Here is a 26,305-nt window from a genome sequence, read left to right on the forward strand (position 1 = left end):
TTATGGATTGTGCTTTTGATTTTTTTTATCTAAGGCATTTTGCATAATCTAACATCACAAAGATTTTCCTCTATAGGCTTTCTTCTCAAATTTTATAGTTTTCTATTTTACATTAAAATCTAGAATCTACTTTGAGTTAACTTTTATATTTAGTGCGATATATAAATTGAAATTCATTATTTTTGTATGCTATCCAATTATTCCAGACAGCTCCTTGAAAAGACTCTCTTTTATCCCACCAATTAATCGCATTTATACCTTTGTCAAAATTCAGTTCCTATCTATGTGTGCTTATTTTGTATTCTTCTGTCCCATTGATCTTTTGTTTATAGTGTGTCAATATTTCACTGTTTTAGTTACTATAGTGTTGATACAAGATGAGTTGGAATTGGATAGCCCTAGTTCTCTAAATTTGTTCTGTTCAATACTATCATTTAAAATAATTTTTACTTATTTATGTATTTATTTATTGAAGAAAGAGCATGAGGGAGAAAGAGAAAGGGGCAGATAGAAAGAGAGAATGAGTGTGCCAGGGCCTCCAGCCACTGAAAATGTACTCCAGATACATGCACCACCTTGTGTATCTGGCTTACATGGGTACTGGGTAATCAAACCTGGGTCCCCAAGCTTCACAGGCAACTGCTTTAACCATTAAGCCATCTATCCAGTCCAATACTATCTTTTGATGTACTCTTCTAATTTTTGTTGCTGTTTTTTGTCTTTAACAAGCTTTCTACAAGAAACTTTAAATCTACTTGGGAAGACACTCTGCAACTTGGATCTAGAAATAGCAACCAAAGATTATAAGTTCATTTATCCTTAGGGTCTCACACTCATCTTTATTCAATGATTTTTTAAATAAATGATTCTCGAGGGGAGTATGACTGTAGTAATATTACACAAGTAGTCATCAAGTATTGTGGTAAACTGACAGCTGCCAAAAACCTAGCCTTTTGGGAAGAAGGCTGTTGACTATCTGTTGGGAAGTGGCAAAACACAGGTGGAAGGTGGAAGGTAGAAGGTGGAAGGAGGAAGGTAGAAGGCAGAAAGTAGAAGATGGAAGGAAGGTGAAAGGTGGAAGGTGAAAGGCGGAAGGCAGAAGGTGGAAGGAAGGGGGCCTCTTACAATAATAAAATAGTGGTTAACTAGGCTTTGCACTGCAAGTGTTGCATGCATCACTGTGCCTTATAAAACTAAGATGCATGTGACTTTACTTCTAGGACAGAACTCAGTGGATCATTGGTGTAAAGAACCAGAATTTTAGGTGAGATTGGCTTCCCAGGCATGGGCTGGGCAGTTGCATAGGGCCCAGCTTAGATGATCTTATGTTGGAGAACTGCTCAACTCTCACCATATTGATAGTATTTAGATGTTGGTTTCGATTTTCTTAAGTAAGCGCCCCTAAACTTTTATTTAAACTAGGTGTAGTATAGATTTTGCAGGCCAAAGTCTGATGAAGACATAAACCATATGCGCCTCAATTCAATCTTTTTTTCTAGATCAAAAAACTTCAATTTTATGTAATTTTTATGTATTATGTAATATTATTCTTCTATTTTGTCCCTGCCCCAAACACTTAACACTGAAAACATCCACTGTCAGTTGGTTCCACTGGAACTGTGGAAGTAATTTCACTGCCCACACCTTGAGGCAATCTCTGCACATGTGCCACAGGTGACATACCTAAAGAATTCACAGTAGAGTGCTCATGAATGTTTCAGAGTAGAAAAACCCTAAGGTTCCCTCAACAGTACAATGGTTGAATATAGGAGAGTTTACTTATATATGACATATAGCTGCAAGTCATGAAAGAATACATAAAGTATGATTTTTATATATAGTTCAAAAAGAGGCAGATAGGAATGCTGAAACCAACTCAAAAACAAAAACAAAAAAGCCAGAAAATAGTCATTAACAAGCCCTGAGACTAGTCAATATCAAGAGATGGAGGTCATAGAAAACTGTTTCTTTGATTACTTTGGTAGGAAGTGTGGACATGGTGCCTGGCTAAAGCTTCTGGGATTCTGAGAATTTACCAATGCACTTCAAGGCTGTAGCACACTAGGTCAAATCATAGAGTTTTCAGAGAGAGAGAGAGCAAGAGAGAAAGAGAGAAAAAATGGGCACATCAGGGCCTCTGGACACTACAAATGAACCCCAGATGCATGCACCCCTTGTGCATCTGGCTTACATGGGCCCTAGGGAATCAATCCTGGGTCCTTTGGCTTCGCAGGCAAGTGCCTTGACTACTAAGCCCTTTCTCTAGCCCACCCTCTCTTTCTTTAACTTCCTCATTCCATCCCTCCCTGACGTCACCTTTCTTCTTTCTTCCCTCCCTTGCTTCCTTTCTACCTACTTTCCTTCCTCTCTTCCTCTCATCTTTCTTCCTGAACATTTGAAAGAGTTTTGGTCTATCCTTACTAGTCATTTCAACCTAGCAAGCAATTTTCTGAAGAGAGAAGATAGAAGGCATGTTGTAGATGGGAAACATGAGAAGTAGAAAGACTCATGTTCATGAGTCTGGGGACTATTTCCTCATGAGTCCATCATAAGGGTCCCTATCAGAATCTACAGTGTCTAGCAGAACTGCATAACAATATTAGGGATAAGAATCACTTCTATGCAAATCACTTTGAATCCTGTCTGGCATGTAAGCACTCCACAAATGCTGGATATTTTTACTGTTGTTACTGTAGTGATTATTATTGCTCAGGATATCAAGTTTGGCTACCTTGTTTTCCAAATGCACACAAAGTTACAAAGGGCAGAGATGGTTGCTTCTTTTAGCATTTCCCAGTTTCCCCGGTCATTTTCCCCCTAAACATTTCATTTTGCCTTTTCCAGAATAAACATCATTATAATTGCTTCTTGTTCACATCTCTAATATCCCCCTGGCTCTTTCTGCTCTCACTGGTAGAAGCAACACCTCTGAATTTCCTACCATCTGCAAATATCATTAGCTATTGTTTATTCCCTCTCCCATACTATTAATGAAGATGTTAATTAAGACCAGAACTAACACTGACCCCAGCAGCAATCCACTAGACATTTACCCAACTGGATAAACTTCTGTTAGTCATTACTGCTCATAGACATTATCACCACTCCATTCTCTTCATCTGCACATTTATAAGAGACTGGGGGACAGAATGAAGAGAACCCAGAGTTATTTAAAAATCAACACTCTGATACTTCAGTGTTTTTGCAAAGGGATTTGGTATAACATCAGAAGCTGTCAGTAGTATGCATGGAGTGAGAAAACCTCCTGAAGTATTTAGTAAGTGCCTGGCTAAAGCTTCTGGGATTCTGAGAATTTACCAATGTACTTCAAGGCTGGAGCACACTAGGTCAAATCATAGTTTTCAGAGCAACCACTTCTTACAAAGGATATATCTGAGGCCCAAGAAGTGAAGTGACTTGTCCAAAGTTTCACCCAGATTGAAACTCTGGGCTTTAACTTTTAGCCCCACACTCTCTATAAGAATTTAGAAGCAAAGCTCTCAGTACATTGCAGTTGTCTACCAAATCCTTCCTGTACAACAGTGTCCACCAGCTTCATGTTTTTGTCTATAGCAAACTATGTCCCAGGGCAGGAATGAGTTCATCACGTACTGCAGAAAGGAAGAAGCATGATGTACTATGTTGTACTGGTCTCCTGACCCACACATTAGTGCTTCCCACCCTTGAGAAAAATTAGAGCCACCATGGGGAGCTTTAAAAAACACTGATACCCATGCCACACCCCTGGAGACTCTGATTTAATTGCATTGAGGAGAGGCCCAGGCACTGGTAATTTTTTAAAGCTCCCTAGGTGATTCTCACACAGCTAGGGTTGAGAGCAACCTTAGAGAAATGTTTTCCTACAGACTCCTCCATGTTTCTTGTTCTGTAGGAAAGGCCAGTACAAAAGTGCTGTAACTTAGCCATTAGAAGCAACCATGCGCTTGGACAAAAACCTGCTCCTAGACCCTGTGGAATAAAGTCATTTCACCAGCTTGGAGCACTGTGGCTGAGAGTGTACTCTCCGTGCAGTGATGTTCACATCCAGTATGCTTTGCACACTTACCTTTACCTCTGTAGGTAGCAGTGCCAGCTTTAAAACAGCACGGGTTCTTGGGTGGCCCAGAAATGAGTGGCTGACTTAGTATAACAAGTGACCTACTAGAAGTAATCAAGCAAAGAACAGAGGATTTATCAGTATTAAGGGGTCTTATTAATTTAATGTTTATTGTGCCCATTTTACTAACAAATGTCTTCCTGCCTCCACATGGCAATGAAACCCTAGTAAATGAAGAATATAAGCCAAAGACAAAATAAGAAAACAATCTTGGGCCTTTTCCTGGACACAAGCCAAATGGATATAAGACAAGGCTTTCAAAGTTTCAGAAGCTGTTCTCCTGCAGACATCACACCTTGCAGCCTTTTCCATTCAAGGGAACAGCTGTAATAGACTAAGTACCCACCAGCACTCACAACTATTAGAGCCAAGGAACTAGAATACCCAGGTTGGGTTTGCAGGTTGTGCACTGCCCTAAAGCACTTGGTGCGTAGCAGCTAAAGTCTGCATTGCCAAGTGCTTCCAGAAAAGATGGGCAGCTCCATTTGCCATTTATAGAAAGGTAATAGGAATGCCTGAAGAGAGAGAAAGATGAAATAGGTCTCCATATACCCATCTTAAGTAGCAGAGGATTTAATGAAAATTAAGAAGCAGGGAGAAGAAAGAGTAAAGTGGCTGGAGCTCTTAGGAAAGTTGCTGACAGACTGCCCACCTGGCCAGCATCTCTACCATCTCATGCCTCCCATGGTTGTTGAGGTTGTGATCAAACAGGAAACCCACACAGGAAGCCAGGAAGTGTGGACATGGAGGATCTGTAGTGCACACAATAAGACCCTGGAAAAAGGAAGTGGGAGGTGAGAACTTTTTCTACACCATCCTTCTCCCATCCGTGAAATCAGCGTCCTCCCACGGCTCCCATGCTGGATGAGGACTTCCCAGGCACAATCAGCCAGGAGGACAGACATCTCCACCAGTGAGTGCTTCCAGATGCACTGATGTGTGGCCCAGAACACCACTCCAGAAACATCGCTGGCTAGAGAGTGACTTCCCAGGAGGGGGGAAAAAATCAGTCATTTTGACAAGGTCAAAATACCAAGAAAACAGCATTCCCAACTGGAAAGTTATGGGTTAGCACCAGAGTTCATACTCTTTTTTGCTTCTCTCTCCTTAGACTTTCTGACCAAGGGGCAATTTTTAGCATATTTCCAACAGCAAACCTCTGGAGAAGAACAGAAGCATGTACGTGAAGTCTGATCAGCACCTCCTAAACCTGCGAAATAAAAGAACCTAGAGGAGGGGCTAATGATATCAACCAAGAGTCAAGACCCCAGGTGGCATTTGGGCACAGAATGAGGGAACTGCTCTATGACACACAATGTTCCAAAATGGAACTCAGAGGACAACAGAGTTTGCCTTAGAATCTGAAAACTGGGCAATTTGGAAGCTCTCCCTAATACCTGTATAGCTCAGGGAGAAAGCCAGTGAGGTGAGGGAATAGGTGGGAGGAAGCAAAGGAGGAGGGAATGAAGAAAACCCATCTTTTGAACACAAGTCCACAAGCCATAGGTGAGACCCTGCTCTCGGCTTTTTTATATCTGAAACACCATTTCATCTTTACAACCACCACAAGGGAGAAACAGCTGCCTGCCTACAGTTGCCAAACCAGCCAGTTATATGCAAGTTCCTCCGATCTCTTCTGACAAGTTGCCATCATCTACTAAATATACATATCATGACATAAATTATGTGAATGTACATATAGATGACTGAAAATATTTTAGGTGCCAGGAATGAACCCAGGGCCCTGTGCCTGCTGTTGAGCTAGACCCTCCAGCCCTGTATGTACACTTGATAACATGGACGTTTTTAAGCCCTATTCTTATCACCGAGCAACCAAACAGTGAGGGTAAATTTGCTATTTCTCTTTTTATACTCTTTTCAGGCTAAATAGCTTTTCTCCCTTTAGGATTACCCCTTATGTGTTTTTGTCTGTGTGTGACGAAGAGAGAAGGAAAAGAAGGGTAGGCCGGGGAAATAATTCGTCCGGGCTCTGTGGCCCACTGAGCATGGTGGAGATGGGGAGGGCAGCATTTTGCTAACCCTGTACCTCCTGACTGTGGGAACTCTCAGCCTTGCCTCACCGAAATAGCTCCTCATCTTAGTTTTGCTACAATCTCCCAACAGCTGAAATGCCCTCTTTCCTACAACACCAGAGTTCATTAGAACAGAATGTGCTCTCTTCTGGTCCGTAGACAAGCTTTCTTTTTAAAATAGCTTTTCTATACTCCTAAGAGGAACTGAAGATCCGGCCTCCATTGTCAGGGACCCCCTACCTCACATTTGTCTCTCAGAGGAAGTGGTGAGGGGCTGGGGGTGGTACCCCTGTGACTGGGTCTGTAGCCTCCCTCCCTGTGGGTGTGGATGCCCAGGCTCAGTCATGCTCAGTGCAGCAGGGACTCAGGAGGGATGCTGGCACAAAAGGGGTTATTTGAAAGAAAGCGTGAAAGGGATGAGGCTGTTGGCAGGAGCTAGCTCCATGCCACAGCCTCTGCTGACTGCAGCCTCCATGTGTCCATTCTTTCCTCCCTTCAGCTCTCACTCTCCAAGGCTTTATATGCACTCTATAAAGAAAAGCAATCCCCAGGCAAAGATGTTTACAGTATTTTATTAAAGTTTGGTGGAGAGGAAGGAAGAGAAAGAAAAGGCTAGATCTTGGGGCTAGGGGGAGGGGGCTGGCTGCTAGAGAGAGAGGAAGAGAGAAGAGAGATTGAGAGAAAGAGAAGGCAGGCATGCATGAGAGTCCAGAGCAGTGCCAAGAAGCAAAAGAAAGGGCTGCTTGGGGACAGGGCAAAAAAGTGTGCCAGAAACCTTAAAGAAAAGCAGCACAGAGTTGAACAGCAGAACCGGGTAAAAACTGAAGAGCAAATAGACTTCAGCACCCTCCTGGCAACCTGCTGCAAAGAAGTATGAACTGGGCCACTGTGACCACCCAGAGAAGCCCCAGTGCTGAGACATTAGCAGCTGGAAGAAAACCACAGAGGTTGACTAGCTAAGAAATTGTTGGATAGATGACTGATAGGTAAACAGATAAACGTTAGAGCGTACTAATATTCTAGAGAGAGAAGGAACAAAGGTAACTGACACAGTGACATCAAGTGAAAAACAAAACCACACAAAACACGCACACAAACACACAAATACACACAGTCAAACCTCAAGAGTGACACAGAGAGAGTGTTGCACAGAGAAAGACAGAAAGGGCTGCGGGGGGGGAGGGGGGGTGCGGTTTGCTGGGGTGGGAGTGAGGCAAAAGAGAAGGTCTCCAGCCTCCAGCCGAATGGGGAGACTTGGCAGGTGGACAGGAGCAGCCGGCCAGGCCTAACTGCACTTGCTGTGTCTAGTCTATTGTTGTCCCAGAGGGGGAGGGAGAGTTGTTTATTTGTTTTGTTGTTTGGCCTCTTTGTCTCTTTTGTTCCAAGCAGTTAGTTTGCTTCTTTTTCCCAGACACTGGGCTGATGGAAAACCTATAGGCATTTTTCTTAAAGAGACAGGATTAGAAATAGCACCAGTATTATCCATTTTTCAGTTCTAACCAGTTCCTACCCTAATAACTGTTTTAGCTTTCTTTTTGAATGGTTCCTATCAGCAGTGGAGAGTCAATGGTGATGATGGTGTTGTGCCTGATTAATAGGAATAAACTGGTCAAACTTGGGATACTTACTAATTTCCCCCTCCAAGGCTGCCAAGACTGCAGGGGGATGGCAGGAAAGAAAAAGCAAGAAACCCCTAAAAACACAAAGGAAGAGTACACAGAAAAGCAGGACAAATGCCCACTCTTCCCTTCCCCACATGAGACATGAAGACTGGAATTCTGCCGGTCAGCAGGAGGGGCACTGAAGGGGAAGGAGTGGATTGTTCCTTGGGACACCTTCTACCTAGCTGGCACCTCTGCCCCACAGCTTAGTTTCTTCTTCACAGAGCCCTAGAGGGTAAAGGCAGACCAGTGTCCATGTTCTGGGAGCCTGTCTTGGGTCTCTCTCCTGGTCTTGGCAGTCCTGGGGGAAAGGTCTTTACATATGCAGGCACAGAGGTAACTCTGTTGAAGGGTTCAGTTCCGAAGCTGAACTGTATGGGGAGTTGCCTTTACTAGAGGAAGTGTAGAAAGTGCAATTCCAGCTTCCAGTCCTGGCAGTAATTTAAATAGGTTTGGTTCTAAGAAAGTAGATTCTGAAAGTTAAGGAAGCCTTCCACACTTCATGTCCCCTCCCTTTTCCATTGCACCTCAGCTTTCCCAACAGGCTAGCTCATTTTCTGGGTGCCATCTTTCTTTCCTACTTGCACTCCTAGTGAAATCTGCAATCAAAGGGGCCGGGCCGGCCAAAGTTACCAAGATAGGAGGAGTGGAGATGGGAAGAGGCAGTGAGAGCTCCTCTGTGAGTCAGAGTTTTTATCTTCTAAGAATACACTGGCTTTAGGCTCATCCCCGAACTTTGGCATGTTCAGCAGAGATTTCAGACTTAAGAATGGACAGGTAGAGAGGAGAGAGGCCAGGCAGCTTACACCAACTGCTTAATGCTGGCACAACAAAACTTTGCTTTCAAGCCAGCACAGATTTGCCAGGTTTCTTCACAGTTTTGCTTCCGGTGGGGTGCCATGTAAAGGGGCCAACCCCCTACCTTTTCAGGTGATTCTCTTTGAACTTTCTCTGACAGGGTTTTGGTGGCAACTTGGACCAGTAGGTTAGTGATGCGCTCAGAGGTGCAAGCATGAGGTGGAGGTGCAATCTTGGTTCCTGGAAGCAAGGTTTGAGGACACCCAGTGCCTAGGACACTGCTTGATTCTAGCAGTAGAAAGGCACCTTGCAAATGGAGGAGGGCATGAGATTTCCAGGTGTTCCTGTGTAAGTCAAGGTTTTATATCATAGTCACCCAGGTAACAGACACCATCACCAGCCCTTTAAAGACAAGACTGATTCTACACTGGCTCAGTCCCGGCTGAGTCCTCTTGTCCTGGAGACATCAATGCTTTGGGCAGGCGTTAGGCGGCTACTGATGATAGGAACCCGCCTGCCACGTGGAAGAATCACGGCTAAGTAGGGGTCATGACCCTGGAGGCGTCAAGTCCGATTTCATGCCCAATCTAGCGGTGCTTTATAAAGCCCGCCCCGCTTCCTTCCGGAGGCCCAGGAGTAGGTGCCCCTAAGACCTCTGCCTATGCCATTCTGTTCCCCACAGCGCAGGAGGAGGAAAAGTGTCACTGGAACTATCCTTGGGCTTGTTGGCTTGTAAGTGCTAGCCTTGGGGTAGTAAATGTGGACACAGATCCCCAAACTTCACCAAGCCTACGTAAAATAAGAACATATTAAGCCATAAAATAACGGACTTGAGGGTGCGAGTTTCCTGGCACGCACGGGGTTGGGAAACACCTGAAGGTGAACTGTTCCATCTCTAGTTGTCTCCTCTGCGGGGTACCTACTCCTGCCTCCCAAACAACGCCCCATATCTGCTGCACCCGGGTGAAGGACGGGGAAGGCAAGAAGAAAAGGTGAGATGAATCCAGGTCTAACAAATAGCTGCCCGGGGAACCGGGCCTCGGTGGGGGGACCAACCCGCCCTGCGCGAAGATTGCATTTTCTGAGCCCCAGGCTGGAAACTGGAAAAACAGGCAGATGTTCGAGGCTCCACGGCTCCGACTGGGTGGAACCTTTTTTTCCCCCCTTCAAAATCTAAAACATGGAAAAATAAATTTGAGCAAAACTAAACCAGTAGGCCACGGTTCCCCATAAAAAGTGATGTGGGGGAGGAGTGGGCGGGAACCACCAAGGCTCGACAGCCGGGGAGGCTAATGGAACACGGTTCCCCGCACACTCGGAGCCTTCCCGGGCTCCGCTGCAGCGCGCTCCGCAAGGTTTGGACTCACGAAGGAAGGTTGGTGGGCGGAGGGGAGGGTAGGGGGGACAGAATACCGGCTCTCTCCTTCCTGCCAGAGCTAGCTGGAGCAACCTGAGACGACGAAGCACGAGATGATTTTCCTTTGGAAAGTTTAGGTAGCGTGGCCAGTGGGTCCGTGCTAAACAAGCCTTGCCTAAGTGGGCATGGGACCTGCGTGAGGGAGCGATTGAGACATTGGAGAAGGTTGGGTCCCCTTGCAGTTGAAGATTCAGTAAGTCTCCCGGATCAGACTCGCCTTTGGCCACTGGTAATTGCGGGGAGGGAGCTGGTGACAGTAAGGAGTTCAAGACGTTTCCTTTGGGGACAGGCAGAGCCAGGCGAGGAGTTCCGTGGTCTTGGTCCCCGCTGAAGGCACGACCAGGCACGGCTCAGAGAGGTGGTTGGAAAGGCGTGTTTGCCATAGCAGGGTTAGCTCTGCCCACGCAGGGACCAACTCCCCCATCCTCCCCCGCCCTGCCCTGCCAGGGTGGCGCACGTGCCAAGGATCTTCAGGGTGATGCACGAATTTGCGTCCTGTATTGGGTTTCCACGCACCTCTTGCATCCTGGCCGCAGGCGAAGTCGTTTGGGCGAGCACCCACCCGCTTGGGGGAAAGGGCCACGCAGCCAGAACCAGGCTTGCCCTGTCCCTCAGCTGGTGCATCCTGGCTCGCTGAGAGGGGAACCAAGTACCCACACCAACTTCTCCCCGCGCCTGCGGAAGGAGCACCCATGCCCTCGGCAGCGCGTTCCACTCCCGGCCTGGCGGGCCTCTTTTCCTTACTGTGCACGGTGGGAAGGCATAATTCAGTTACATCATCCAAGTGCACATCACTCTTCTTGTTCAGGCCTAGGGCATTTCGAGGAGAAATCTCCCTCCCCACCCCACCCCACCCCCCCAAAAAAAGGAAAGAAAGAAATCTATCTGTCGCTCTAAAGCTGAGTTAAGTTCTTTAGGAACTATTAGCGTCTGTGCGTGGGGGGTGGGTGGGGGGACAAATAAACACCAAATCGGAAGTAGCTTACAGTCTGAAGCCACTGAGAATCATTCCAAACGCACGCACTCCCGCTATCAGGGGAGAAGTTAGCGAAGAGGGGGGGGGGGGAGGGAGAGAAAGAAAGAAAGAAGAGAAGAGAAGAGAAGAGAAGAGAAGAGAAGAGAAGAGAAGAGGGAGGGAGGGGGAGAGAGAGGGAGAAGAGAAGAGAAGAGAGAGGAGAGGGAGGGAGAGGGAGAGAGAAACAAGATTATTTAAAGTGACTCCCAGAACGCGACTTTCATCCCACGCCTGTTTGTGTCTCGGCTTCAGTTTAGCGCCTGCCCACGCAGCCCAGCCTTTCAGAGTTACACCAGGCTATTTCCGCGTGGAACTACCTGTTGGGGGAATCTGCAGCCTAGACATTCGATCCTCGCTCTCAGCAGTAGCGGAGGGATCGTTTTAGGGGTGGCATGAGAAGGTTCAGGTCGGAAGAGCCGGTGGGTGGCAGTGCCCAGAGAGCTGGGCCAGCGCTTCCGCCTCCGCGTTTTGGTCTGCAAGACTGCGACACCCCCCACCCCACACACACCCCCTTGCTGTGCCTGGCCCCTAGCTGCTGGGATGGGAGAGTCTCCGCACGATTCTCTAAGTTCGGAAACCACGAAGCAGGGCGGCTGACGCCTGAGCCTCAAAGCCTGTCGAACTTTAAATAAAAACAAAAAGCCTTGGGGCAGCTTCCTGGGCTTCTGCCCCGCGGGCACTCCAAATACCCAGCGCTTCTTCCTGCCCCGAAATTCACTCGAAATTCAGAACATTCCTCCCTACTGCAACCCCCGCGGCTGCCCGAAGCTCCCGCTCGGCTCGCCCGGCTTGCGGGAAGTCACTCTCCTGTTGCAAGCAAACACATCTCTGTATTTTTTCAACAGCCTGGTTGGATAAGGGGTTCAGCTAACGAGGAAACTTTGAGAAGGGTGTGAAATTTTAGGGCAGGGGGGTTGGTGTGTCACACGAACCTGTGGAAAAGACCGCTCGCCCTGGGCCCTGGTGCTGGAAGTTTCTGCGAGGAGCGCAGCGCGCAGCCGGGCTCCGGCGCGGCTCCCCACGCTCTCCCGCGGGCGGCCTCTCCAGCCGAGCGCTCCCGACACTCCACCGAGGGTGGAGGGGGTGAAGGAGCGGTGCCCCGGCAGTGCCATCACTTTTCCGCATTTCCGCAGACACTCCGCGTTAAGTCTGCGATGCGGGATTTTGCTTTTCGGTAGAACAGTGAAATTTGAAAGAGGCAATGCCAAGGTCTTCGTTTGGGATCTGAGACTGAGCGGATGGGCCGACTTTCCCTGTGGCTGAGAAACAGTGGCATTTGATTTTCTCAGGGCATTCGCTCATATCCCTCAAGGTCACCAATGATGTAAACGAAATGGGAACAAATCTGAGGGAATTGTGAGAAAGGGCTAGGATGGCTCTTCTTGTTTAGGGCGCTCTCTTAAACAGAAAGGCTGGCGGGCTACGCGGAAAAACGAGAATTTATTAATGAGTGAGACTTGATCATACAGGGATGAGGGTGGTAAAAGTCTTGGAACTAAAATGCCACTTAGAACCCTGTGCACACCGCAGGTGCCCCCGCCCCCCCCAGTTACTCGCAATATTAGCCTGTTTGGACCCTCAAGTCACACCTCAATTTTCAGTCTTTCTTACATTTCCTTTCTCTGTGAATCTCCTCTCAGCACCGGCCCACCCGAGCCCGGGACCTCTCGTGGCGTTTGGGAAAACTCCTGCAAACTTGCCCTTCGCCCGCGCGCACCATGGGGCGCTCTGCGGCCCGCTACCCAGAGCTGCGAACGCCCTGCGGATTTTCTAGCGGTCACACTCAGCGCTCCTGCTTTATTTCAGTTCAACCCCAGGGGCAGGGACCCAAGGATAATAAACAGTGCTGATTATTAGAGATACAAACGCGCGCCGAAAGGAACCTCGTAGGAAAGCAAGCACAGACACATTTTAAACAAGTGGTCAGAGCTGCCTTGAAAGTGACTGGTAAAATACAACAGCGAGCATTTCTCTAAAAGTACAGTTGCATGGAATATGGTTTTCGTCGTCACGTGGTCGTTGGTGTTGTACTCATTGATTTGGTTTTGTCTAGAGATTAGGCATAGTTGTCACTACCTGCCCATTCTTGATGCAAATTGCCTCCCCACTTCAAGACCTATTCTTAACAACAACAACAAAAAAGGGTGTGTGTGACTTCCAGCAGTTGGTTTATTGAGATTCCGTTAATTATTCCAGATCCCTCATGAAGTTGAGCTACCCCTCGCTAGCGGGACTGGCAGCACGGACTATTGGGGAGATGTGATTTTAACTGACGTTGCCAGATAATTCAGTGAGAGGGACCCCCCCTCTCTATATATATATGTATGTATGTATATGTACATATATATATGTATGTATGTATATGTACATATATGTGTGTGTGTGTGTATGCAGAAACTTGGGTGCTGAGAGCAGGGACTAAGGATTCCTGCTGGGATGCGGGTGGAACTGGTTTCTTCTTAGCCCGATGGCCTTGGGAAAGGGCTTCCCATCTGCTCTGAACGCCCCCTTCCAATGTCAGAAAAATCTGCCTGCAAATATTGGCAGGAAGCTGCTGTGACAGGCGGTGCTTCTTTAAATAGGAAGGCGACTGCGGGGCGAAAAGAAAGTCACCACCTTCCTACCGGCACACTACCCGTCCGCGGTCCCCCAGGCGGACCTCTCCAGAGCAGGCTGGCGAACGAATCAGCTGCGCTCCGGGAACAGATCTGGGAATTTTAGGAGCCCAAGTGCATGGAAACAGAACTCTGAAATCCATCTGTTGGCGGAGAGAAGGACAGGATTCTGACCCCTTCACCTTCTAGGTCTTGGTTGTTCCACTCTGCTGCTGTTGTTTAAAGTGAATAACTAGAGGAAAGTTGAGGGGCTTTTGCTCGCTTCTCCCAGGCTGATTTTGTCCGAAAGACTGCCCTGCTCCCAGATCCACTTAGCCAGAGCCTGAGCTGGTCACCATTCTCTTTTAGACATGAAAAATCCAGACCTTACAGTATGTGCACTTTCTGTCCACGGAGGGCACCCCTCTTCTTGTCTGGAAATGATTTTGGTGACAACTGCACCCAACAATCAGCTGAGACCTTCCTTTCCCACCTCACTTAAAGCCGATGGCCGACCCACAGTGCTCACACATCATTTGTTTTCCAACTTTCTTTACTTGCTGGAGAGCTTGCTCAGCTGTCTCTGATCCTTTCCACACACCCTGGATGACAATTTCTCCTAGGAAGGGGCTCTGTCTGCTGAGCCCAAGCTTGAGAGGCCTCCTCATGAAGACTGTGACAGAATGACAGAAAGCACCGCAAACATTTTCTGGTGGTGAGCACCCTGTCCTGTTTTTCCCACCACTTTCCAAATCAAGTGACCCCAGCTTGAAGAAAATTAGGTGCTGAGAAGTGACTCGACTAACAGGCATACAGGAAGCTGCAAGCAGAGTTCATAGGAGCCCCTTGGTGTTTTGGTTTGAAGTCCATTTTCTCAGTTCGAGGGGGTTACAACAAATGACAACAAACTACTGCTTAGTGAACATCAACTGTGTGCCCCACCATGTGCTATGTGGCATGTCACATAAGGCATCCTCATAGCAGCTCTGAGGAACCTCATTAGCTCCAAAAATAATGTAAGCTATAAAAGGAAGACATACATAAATCAAAACACATCAAATAATACAAAAGAACATAAAATGAAAGTAAAAGTCTCCTACTCCACTTCACTCTCTCTCCCAGAGTCACACTTATAGTTTTTATTTAGGGAGCTTCCTGTGTACCTGACAGATATTATCATAATTTTACAAGTGAGGAGAGGAAGACCCAGAAGCTAACACTGTCTCTAAGCTCAGCACTTCACATTATTCCACATAACAAAGACAAACTGGGAGAAGTAGATAAAAAGGTCTGACAGGTCAGAGTTGACATCACCTTTCTTTTCCCTCTGCCCTGTCCCCATCCAGGAACCCAATAAAGCTGCATGTTTTCAGAAACCTAGACCATTGACTGCTTTGCTGCATATAAACTGATAATTAAGTTGTGCGGGCTGCATCATTCCTCCCAGGCCTTGGTGCAATCAGACAAGCCAACCTCCTCCAGATCCTATCGCCAAGACCACGGGGTCACTTGTGCTAGGCCCAGGACTGAGGTAGGACTCCTAAGCTTTGGATTTCCCTTCTTGTCCCTCAGGGTTGATGGGAGACTCCAATGAGAGCTGGGGAAAGGGCTGTGTAAATTTAAAGTCTCTCTGTATAAACATAGCAGCTGATTTTCAAAGGCCTTTTTAGGATCCTGTGGCCAGGCAGTTAGGAATAATGGAAATTTAGGACTCTTTGCAAAAAAGCGTGCTTTTGACATTTGATGTGTGTGTGTGTGTGTGTGTGTGTGTGTGTCCATAGAAGCAAGGTTGGGGGTGTTAAAGTGGAAGAAGATGTTTATTAGCAGCAAAGATGGAAGAACTATGTCTTTAATATTTTGGTAAGTATGGAGTGGATTGATTCTGTGGGAACCAAGTTGGTTAGGGCACAAGAAGGCTGTGTGTGGTGCACAGTGAGTGGCTAAGAGTACCAGAAGTGTGATTAACAAGATGCTTAAGCTTGTCCCTTTGATAGGTTTCCACTCCCAAAGGCTATACTTAGGTTGTTGGTGGCAGACACAGGGTACCTGTGGAATAGCAGAAGCCTCCCAGAACCAATTATTTTATTCGTTACTTATCTTGTGAGTGGAAAGGGGAGCGATGTTAGAGGATGGCTATGCCAGTTCTTCTAGGATGTGTATCTTGTCTTGATGGTTCTTCATTCTGGAAGAATTACTGGATTATTTAGGGGTCCCTAAGTAAGAACAAGTGATAGACCCCAGCCAGGGCTTTTTAGGCTTAGCAGACGAGGTGTGGCTGGCATGCCATACAGCCTCAAGCCTGTAACATGCATATATCTATCTGAGATACTAGGTAGATGTGGGCACCTCTGGTTAGGAAGGAGAAAGCAGCTTGAAGCTGATGGAGGGGACTAGGAAGTGGGCTGGTTCTAAGGAGAAATTGTAAAAAGGGTGGAGGGAGGAAATCAAGGATTTTTTTTTTTTTTTTCTTTTGAAGGCCTGGCATGCTTCAAAGCCAGCCTCCAGTGCTTGTCAGGACAAAGGAGGCTGCGCCCCCTGGTGTTAAACTGGCAATGAGTGCCAGGGAACTTTGTGGAGAGCCAGAGACCAGCTTGAAGATCAGATGCCTTTTCTTCTGTTTGCTAAACTTGAACTTGAAAACGGCCCTTGCTTTCTCAATTCTGGAGTCTATTTGTAATAGTCTCTGGTGTAGAGGAAGCTGCTTGTGTGTGTGTGTGTTGTTTGTTTGTTTCATGCAATTTAGGCCAATAGGACAATGCCTGCTTAGAGAGGACCCATAGGGTGCGAAATAAAATAATAACAAAAAAACTTGTATTTTGTGTGATATTCTGGTCTGAGGGAAGTCATTTAGAATTTTGGAACCTCTCCTTGTCTTAATAGTTCAGAATAAGATGTTTTGAAGGACTAAGTTCCAATGTCTGGTAATCATTACAGTGCACTCTCTTTTCCCAGAGTCTCACAAATGTGACTTTAAAAAAATGTATATGCAGGTGTAAATGTTATGTTTCAGCCTTGCAAGTTCCCTGAATCTGAGCAAAGATTGTTAAAAATATAAACTATACCTCTTTCAGCACAGAAGCCCCTCACCCTCCAATCTTTTGTAGAGCCATGCTAGAATGCTGTAGAATAGTGAAGACTTCAGTCGATGCTGTTTCTTTTAAAAATAAAGTACTAAAGTGTTGTGCTGGAAATTCTGCTACTAAGTGTCACATGTGGTAGGTGTGAATATATGCTTCAGTAGTTCCAGGCACGAGACCAAAAACTTCCCCCAGAATTAGCAGAGTTTTCAGCTATAATCTGGCTAGCATTTCTCTGCAAATAGGTACAAAGACCAGTCTGGGTTTCCACTGAAATGTAGGACCATTCCTAATAAAGTCAGGTGATCAGCCCCAGGAAAGAAGGATGTAAGCACTGAAAGTTTTCCTTTTCTAAAGCCAGCAATTTATGTCTCTCTTATGAGTAGTCAATTATGCCTCTTCTGCACTGTACTTCAGTGTTATCTGTATGTTAAGGGATACAGTTGTTTATCATTATTGTTATTATTTAATAACGAGTTTCCTTTATTATTACCCTATGACTGTGGATTAAGTGTGTAGATATTGTCCCATAAGAGAGTGTCACCAGCCCATATTTAAGGAGGAGAATGACCCTCAATGAAAGAGGTGAGTGGGGAAGAAGAACAGAAGCCCATGTAAGGTGGCCATGGCAAGGAACCCCTGCTTCAGTGTAGGGGATACCTTGTGTAAACACAGTTTGCAAGAGAGACCACTGCAGTGATTTGGAGCACTGTACCTGCTTTAAGGGAAACAGCTGTTTTATGGACTGAACTATATCCCTCTAAAATTGTTTGTTGCATCTCTAACCTCCAGAACCTTGTGGCTTTATTTGAACATGTCACTTTAGAAACACAATTCAGTTTTGATGAGGTAGGCCCTAATCCAACATGACTGATGGAGTCCTTAGAAGAAGTGATTGCAACACAAAAATGCACCAAGCATGTGAAGGAATACAGAAGATCAAAACCAACCAACCAACCAACCAAACAAACACATCAGATGAAGCCAGTCCTGCTCCTGCATTCCAGCCCTCTGAGACAATCCATTTCCTTCATTTATACTGCCCGCCACTCTGTGGTATTTTGTTACGGAAGCACCGTAAAACTAATGCAAGCTACTACTTGGCGCCAACAAAGTCTATGCAACTATCTGTAGAGTCAGAGCCCAGGTTAGCCAATGTTCCAATTTGAGAGCCCTTGATGTCTCATCCATGCTCTGCTATTGCCATCTTGAAGTTCTTAAATGTTCAAGTAAGTCTTTCTTTTGCTAGGCCTCTAAAAACGATGCAACTTGTCTTATTGACAGATGATATAAATTTTAAGTATTACATATGTTAAGATTATGGGCACTCAAATAGAACCTATCTGGAGCTGGTGGTACCATGGGACACTTCATTCAACTTTTTGTTCCTAACCAGATTAAGACTTGCCATCCCTCATCATTATTGGCAGAGAAATCGTGGATCCAGAAGTTTTCCAGAGGTGGAAAAAAAGCCACAACTATTCCTCAGATATGATTCCCTGAGATTTTCATATGATCCAGTGTAACTCTGACAATTTTGGTGGCACGGGGAGGAGGGTGGCTGCTACTGGCTACTCTCACAGGCTTATCCTTCCAGTCTCTGAATTAAGCTTTAGGAAACAATAACTGAAAACTCAGTATGACCAGTAAGACTTGAGGGGCAGTGCTGCCTCATGTGAAAACACCGAGATAGAGTAAGAGATACTAGTGGGAGAGGATTGGCTTAGTCTCCAATTTGAAATCCAAATCTGAAATTTGCAAGCAGGATGCTCTTCCTTTGTATTGAGCCAGGTTTAGGATTCTTTTGTTTTTAATTACTTTTTTTTATTTATTTATGTGTGTATGTATGCACACAATAGGATCTCTTGTTGCTACAAACAAAGGCCAAATGCTTGTGTCACATTTTGCATCCTGCTTCATGTGGGTGCTTGGGAATTGAGCCCAGGACTGCAGGCTTTGCAAGCTAGCCTCTTTAATACCAGATCTCAGTTTTAGGATTATTAATGGATTCTTAGTTGAGGGGAAGTTTCATAGGCTGAACTAGAGAATAAAACCTGAGCTATCTGTGTGAGGGGCTGGGCTGTCTGAGCACTTCACTGTAAATAAATGACCTCCTTCCATTTCATGGTACATTCCATCGTAGTTTATTCTAGTTTGGAAGAGTAAGTTTTACTCCTGGTGCAAGAAATCTCATCATCATTGAATATAGTCATAGAGCTGTTATGGGAGGTTGTATTTTCTTCAGGATATGCATTGATTTATAGAAGTTCCCTGCAAATAATATAGTGGCCTGTCTGGTCTGGAGGCCTGCTTTCTGAGTTGTCTCTGCCTAGTGCTGATGAACCGAAGAGTGTAAATTTTAAAAGAAGTAACTTCTCATGTACGCCATACAAACTCCCTTGGGGATTGAGTGAAAGACTGTTTAAGACTCTGAATTTCTTGGAAGAAAGATGCTATATAAATATAGAGCTCTCTTTTTTTCTTGCAGGCCTGCAGGACACAGAGCGATGCTTGCAAGCCATGCTGGGGAGAAAGTATACTTCTCACTGGCCTCTGTCAGAGAAGTTACCTACCCTATCTCTTTCTTATAATTTTCATAAATTCTTTGACTGATTTCAGAAAAAAGTGTGTTTTTGTTTTTTGATTCTTCTTTGCAGTTTGTACATTGAGGTCCTCTGAAGGAAGCCTAGGACAGGCACAGGGTTGGGACTCTGCTGTGGGCCAGGCCCAGACTCAGGAGTGGCAGAGGAAAACTGTCACATGTAATTGTGGAGCTGGGAGCCCCAAGTCAGACCAGCTCTCACTCTCTCCCAAAAGACAGCTGCTCCCTCCCCCACTACTAAGAAACAGTAGGGTTTGGTAGGTGATGATCCACTATTTAGGAGGTTTGAAATTCACATTTGTCATTTCAGAGTTAAGTCCTAAGTGACAGTCCTTTTAATCATGTAGAAAATAAGAAACTTGCTTAAAATTTTTCATGGAAATACCACTGAATTAAGAGAATTTTTAAAAAGTCATCTCCACATAAATGTGTACAAAACGTTGATAGTAGCAGTAGGATTGGTGCTACAGCTTGGTGATGGAGGATTTTCAGAACACAGTGTGCATGGTTCTGGCTTCAATCGCTAGCACCGGAGGAAAAAAGAAAAGATGTTCACAGCAGCATTTTTCAGAATAGCCAAAAAGGAAAAAGAATTCAAATGCCTGCCAGCAAATGAATAAGCATAATATGCCATCACCATGTAGTGAGATATTCTTCAGAAATAAAAGTAAATTAAATATTAATCTCTATGACATCATGGATGACTCTTAAAAGATCATGCTAAGTAAAAGATGTCAGTCACAAAGGCTGGCTTCCTGTCTGAGTCCATTTCTGTGCAATCTCTAGAGTATATAGGCATCTCTATAGAGACAGAGAGCAGACCACTGGTTGCCTAGGGGATGGGGAGAGGGAATGGACTTGGGTGATATCTGAGTGGTGGAGTGCTTTTGGGGGTGATGAAAATGTTCTAAAATATGATAATTGTACAACTTGCTGACTATATTAAAAGCCATAAAAGCCACATTTTTTAGCCTTTAAATAGGCAAATTGTATAGTGTGCCAATTATATCTCAATAAAGCCATTAAAAAATTTAAAGGATACCTTAAAATTGGTTTGTCTGTTTTCCTCAGAACCTAACCACCTTGGGATAAATGTGTATACAATTAAAAACAGACATTACTAGCTAGGAGAAGTGAGAATAGGAAAAGTAGTGGTTTTTCTTTAAGTGGAGCAATACTACTCATGTGTAGGTCCTACAATATTCTTACCTTTATATCTCTTTTGAACTTCATTAAAAGTTTTTTTTAAATTTTTTAAAAATATTTTTATTTATTTATTTGAGAGCGACAGACAGAGAAAAAGGCTGATAGAGAGAAGGAGAGAAAATGGGAGCGCCAGGGCCTCAAGCCACTGCAAACGAATTCCAGATGTGTGCGCCCCCTTGTGCATCTGGCTAACGTGGGTCCTGGGGAGTTGAGCCTCGAACCGGGGTCCTCAGGCTTCACAGGCAAGCACTTAACCGCTAAGCCATCTCTCCAGCCCAAGTTTTTTTTTTTAATCTAAGATCAAAACACAAAATTTAAACAATGATAAAGAAATAGATTTATTAATTTTTTTCTCTCTAACATTTCTCCCCTCCCCCCCTTTTAGGAACTACCACTCTAATTTTCTTTAAGAAAATACCAACCACACTTTCAGTTTGTGTGTTCTGGGTAGGCTCCATGACCCAGGCTTTGTCAATCAGAACATTCCATTGAATGCTGTGCTGAGGCCAGTTCACACCACTGCATCTGAACTAATAGGCAAATGACAGAAAATCTGTGTGCCAGTTGTTAAACAGAATCACTATGAAAGTTTCAAACATATAAATTTATAATAAAATAAAATATCTTAAAGATAAAATGATTAATACGCAACCCTTACCACTTCCTAATCATTTGATCAAGTGCTCTTGAGATCACTGACTTGTATTGGGGTCCATACAGTAGACACATTGTACAGTAACATGCTACTGTACATTCCTTCCCAATTCCATGTTCAGTGACTTTCCCTTGATTGCCTGAAGTTAACCTTGGTGGCAGTATATATAACATAGAATGGCGCCAGTGCTACCGAGCAGGGCTTCCCCTTTCCTGATGGGAAGACTATTAAACATTCACCAGCCATAATGGGTACCTCCCCAAGTTGTAGCTACCTCCAAATTCTTAGAACTTCATAAAAGGTCTTTTTAGCTGTGATTAAGTTAAGGATCATGAAGTGAGATAACCTGGGGGCCTGGGAATAAGCAGATAGACCCCTAGGAGACAGGCAGAGAGCAATGTGACACATAGAAACAGGGAAGGTGAGGAAGCAATGTAACCACAGAGGCTGAGGTAAGGATGAGGTGGCCACAAATAAAGTTCTAAGAGCTGGCAGAAGCTAGAAGAGACAGAATCTCCCCTCACATCTCTAGAGGCAGCATGGCCTTTTGAACACCTTCACTTTGGATCCATAGTATTTAGAAATGTGAAAGGATAAACTTCCTTTGTTTTAAGCAACCCAGTATGGGTAATCTGCGATAGCTACATACTAGAGGCCACTGCAGTCCTTTATGTAGTTCAGGGATAAGGGTGGGAGCCAAGCCAGTCAGGAAGAAGTCAGCTTCCACTGGATAACAACCTCACTGTGTGTAGGGAACTGCTGAACAATTCCATCTTTGCCATTATATTTTAAGATGAAAGTAGGATGAACAGAGAAAAGTTGGGACTTAGTGGGAAACATTCCTGCTTATGTTGTTTGAGAAGTTGGCTACTTTCTACCTCTGCAAATTTTTTATTAAATGAAAAGAATTAATTTCTTTATGCACCAAGTTCCTAGCAATGACACATTAATTTTCAAAAAACATTTAAAAGTTCTCATTTACAGAGAACATTGCTAATATATAAAATTGCTATCATTTTATTGAAGACACAAACAGTATTAGATTTTTGTTGTTGTTGTTGTATAGTCCGTAATTTTCATGAAAGTTCTAAATTCATGTAATTTAATTACTTTCCCTGGGGTAGATTTGTTTAATATAAAATTTAAATACATAGAATATGTAATGAAATAATATTTAAGTACATCATAAATTATACAAAAAGCTTTTGGCAAATTAAATGTTTGAGGTTGGAAAAATATCCTTATAGTAATATTGATTTTAAATAACATTGCACTTGAATGATTTCATTTGTTTCAGGAATTTGTATTAATTGACATAGACAACGTATTTCTAAAACAGCATACTATAGAAATTCCAAAGGGTAAATATAACATATTCAACTATTTTAAAAATAAAAACAAAGCCATTCATAGTGGTGCATGTCTATTCTCTGCACAGTAGAGAGGCTGAGGCAGTGGAATCAGGAGTTTGAGGCCAGCCTGGGCTTACATAGGAAGATAATATCTCATGAAAAACAAAATGAGATCCTTTTACTTTCAGTATTTCTGCCTTTAGTCATTTTTCCAGGTCCAAGAAGTTTTAAATTAATTTTGTCACCATAATCCCAAGTCTTTCTTCCAGCTTCAGATGAACTCTCAGTTCACTTAGTGAACTCCAAGTCAACTTTCTACACTAATTAAATTCATATAACATTTTATTGTTTGTTTTTTAAACCTTATTTATTATGTGTATGTGGTATGTGTGGTGAATGTGTGTGTGGTGTGTGCACATGTGTGCAGATGTGAAGGCCCTGTATTCACATGCACGTGAAGGTCAGAGGGAGGGTGTTGGATATCCTCCTCTGTTACTCTTTAACACTTTTAAATTTGCCCAAAGCATTGTTTATGAAAATGAGAATTGTTTTGAATATTCTCAAGAACAGTCAAGCAAACCCTGCACACCCTAGGCAGAAAAATGACTGCCTAGAATATTTATCAAACATTGATATAATGTTATTAATTCAAGTCTATTCTTTACATGAACTACAATAATCTTCTTCTTTAACCACCAAGATTCATTGGAAGATTAGCACCATTCATTATGAAGCTGAAAAGAAGATAGAAGATAAAAGCGAGGTTTAAGATTCCTATTTGCAAAGATGGGGAGACTGCATAGTGGTTAAAGGCACTTACTTGCAAAGCCTGCCAGCCAGGTTCAATTCCCCAGCCACACATGTAAAGCTGGATGGGCATTCATTTTCAGTGGCAAGAGGACCTGTCACTTCCTTAAACACACACACAAACGAATAAATAAATAGTTAAAATAATCCACATTTCTATCAGCCCTTATAGCCTAATGTAAAAACTGGGAACACATCAGGTTTATCAAAGATAGGTACACAGATTCAAGTTTTTCTAGGAAAGATATGGATGCTATTTTCTTTCCATTATTAAAAAATTTCTTTTTAGTTTTACTCATCCTAGGCATGGCTGGCTCTGGGGAGCCCAGCAAGTTTGCTTCTTCCCTAAAGCTAAACAGAAACTCACTACCAAGGTTGAAATATAAAGAACTGGAAAAAAATCAGTGATTTGTTCCATGATGGCAATTAAAGATTAAGTAAGGGTTTCTTTATACTAAGTTGTTTTCTTCATGTGGAAATGGCTGATAGAAATCTAGGTGAATAGATATCATTAAGTAGTTATGGGGCTCCAACTCTTAAATGCCCTTTTTCTTTCAAGTCAAACACCAACATTTGCCCAGGAACCAGAGATGAGGACTAGCTTAGGAGTAAGTCTCTAGAGACATCTCTAAGCCATCTAGACAAAGGCTCCGAATGACTACACTGGGGAAGAGTTCTGCATTGGACCCACATGGAGATTGATGACCTAATATATCTTTCTCAACACTGCTCTAGTTTTATGAGCATCAAGAACTGTGTGGCTACCATTGTCAATACAAAGAGCTTCTCCAGAGCATTTTCATGCACAGAAACTCGAATGTCCCCAAAGAGCATGCTCCAGAGTTTCAGGATGCTGTCTTTAGCATTCACCACATGTAAGGGGGGAACTGCACTTCTGCAGGAAGGTGCTTATAGGAAAGAAGTGTACCCATTATTCTCATATGTTATCTTGCTTTCCAACCTCTGAGCAAGGGCAGTGAGATTTCCCTGAGACACCTAGAATGAAGCTAATGGGTTTCAGATTTATTATTCCTCCTTCTTGGGGCTCCTTTCCAAAGGCTTCTACCTAATTTTGTGTTGATAATTTTGCATTCATTTGAGTTTCCTTAGTTGGTATAAGCTATAACCACCACCACCACCAAATGGAAAACTTCTAGAGAAATTGCACCAAAATTTAACTTGATTAAGTATGAAATTGAAACACAAGCTCTGCTTTGTCTTTTATGGACATGCCCTCATGCCTGGCAAGTTACTATTAGTCCATGATGCCTTAGTTTGTCTCAAGTTGCCAGCTGTCCTTTCTTTAGGGAAACAATGACTCAAAAACTTGTTCAAGTTTGCTTATCTACATTAGCTAGTAATCTTTGTGAGCTAATAATTATTACAAGGGTTCATAAACTCTGAAGCCTGAAGGAATTTTTAGGTATGGCCCACCTTTTGGATTTTGGTATCACTGTTCCAGTATCAGCTAAATTTTTGACTTTAAAGTGGATGGATGGATTTGAAAAAGGCCTCTTCACTTTTCTTTGAGGACTCTCACAGGACTAAGCTGTTGAAACATTTGTTGTTCTCTGATTACCAAACCAATGCCATACACCTACCTATGCATATATATATATATACATGCACACGTAGAAGTAAATTGACACACGTGCAGCACAGAAAATGAAAAATTTCCATAATCCCATAAAGATAAGAATAGCAGATAACTTTATTCAAGACCCACATTAGTATTTCATTTCTTATTTTACAAAGCAATAGAATTATGCTCTCAATTCAGCAACAAGTTTTCCACCTAACAATATGCCTTAGACATCTTCCCATGTCTATCTATAAAAACAATCTTTTTAATCTTCTTTTAATGGTCCCATTGTGTCATACCATAGGGCTGAGCCATATTTTCCTTAACCACTTGTCTTTTAATGCACACTTGGGTTCCTTCCAGTTTTTCCTGTAACAAATATTCTTGCAAACATCATTTTATACTTAAACATTTTTGAACAGTTGTAGGAGTATTTGCCTATGATGAACCCTAAGAAGGTAGATTATTATTTGGCCAAGAGTTTGAGCATTTCATTTTTAATAGCTATTGTCAAATTGTCCCCACCAACCTTTTTTTCCTATTTACACCCTGAGCCACAGAGTATGAAACAGCTAAAGTCATGCAATTCAGGAAGTCTGATGAGAGGAGTTTGGAAGTTCAGCCTGTGGAGGTTTTTTTTCTTCCCCTTTTGTAAAGAGCTAACAAAGAGACCAAATATGTCTTCTTTCCTTGAACTGTCTGCTCTGGGTGAGCCACTGCCTAGATAGACATCTAGTTAATTTGAGAGGTGATAATTTTACCACCTGATGCTTTTCTTTACAGATAATTTGTCAGTGAGTGAATAGGAAATTGTATCACTGCTACAATATTTATAATCTTAATAAAGAAATAGAAATTTATTCTATTTTTAGCAGTTTTGTTTTCATAAAGGCAACACATAATGTACTAACATCAGACTTTTCACATGTAAACAGTTATTCAATTGCATCATTATATTTACTTAACTCAAGTAGCTTGAAAATTCTATTTCTTACAGGTACATGAAGTGAGAGCCTGCTCCTGTCCTTTATTAATCATCAAGGTTTGCCAACTTGTAGTCTTTTTTTTTTTATAGAAATACAATGGAAATTTATTCAGACATTTTAAAAAAATCATAATTTTTAGGAAGATGTGTAAAATTTGAAATTATTGTTGAAAATGTAAGTCACACTCAGACCCAACTTGTAGTCTTAAGGAGCTTGCTAGAACAAATGGATGTTTTACAGGTTATCTAGTCAAGGGATTGTCAAACCCTGCTCCACAAAGCCATGAGTTTGCTCTAAGAAAAAGAGAGCTTGACAGAGGAACAAGACAACCAGGGACTAATGGTCCCTCATCTTCCAGCCCCAGTTCCACCATGGCAACCCCACATCAACTTTTCATACACTG

The 26,305-nt window shown here is 43.6% G+C and overlaps 1 long non-coding RNA gene across 4 annotated transcripts in view; it reads left to right on the forward strand.

Annotated features, from left to right (window-relative positions):
* The window catches only part of LOC123464106, a 52,439-nt gene that overhangs the window by 17,804 nt on the left and 8,330 nt on the right, over positions 1-26,305 (forward strand). For 3 of the 4 annotated variants that reach the window (XR_006639363.1, XR_006639359.1, XR_006639361.1), the window contains exon 2: positions 14,982-15,166. This is a non-coding gene — a long non-coding RNA (uncharacterized LOC123464106). Of the gene's footprint in view, positions 1-14,981; positions 15,167-19,200; positions 20,351-26,305 lie in introns of those variants that run through there. The other variant, XR_006639360.1, reaches the window with a different exon arrangement.

This window comes from Jaculus jaculus, chromosome 1, assembly GCF_020740685.1.
Source record: "Jaculus jaculus isolate mJacJac1 chromosome 1, mJacJac1.mat.Y.cur, whole genome shotgun sequence".
NCBI lineage: Eukaryota > Metazoa > Chordata > Mammalia > Rodentia > Dipodidae > Jaculus > Jaculus jaculus.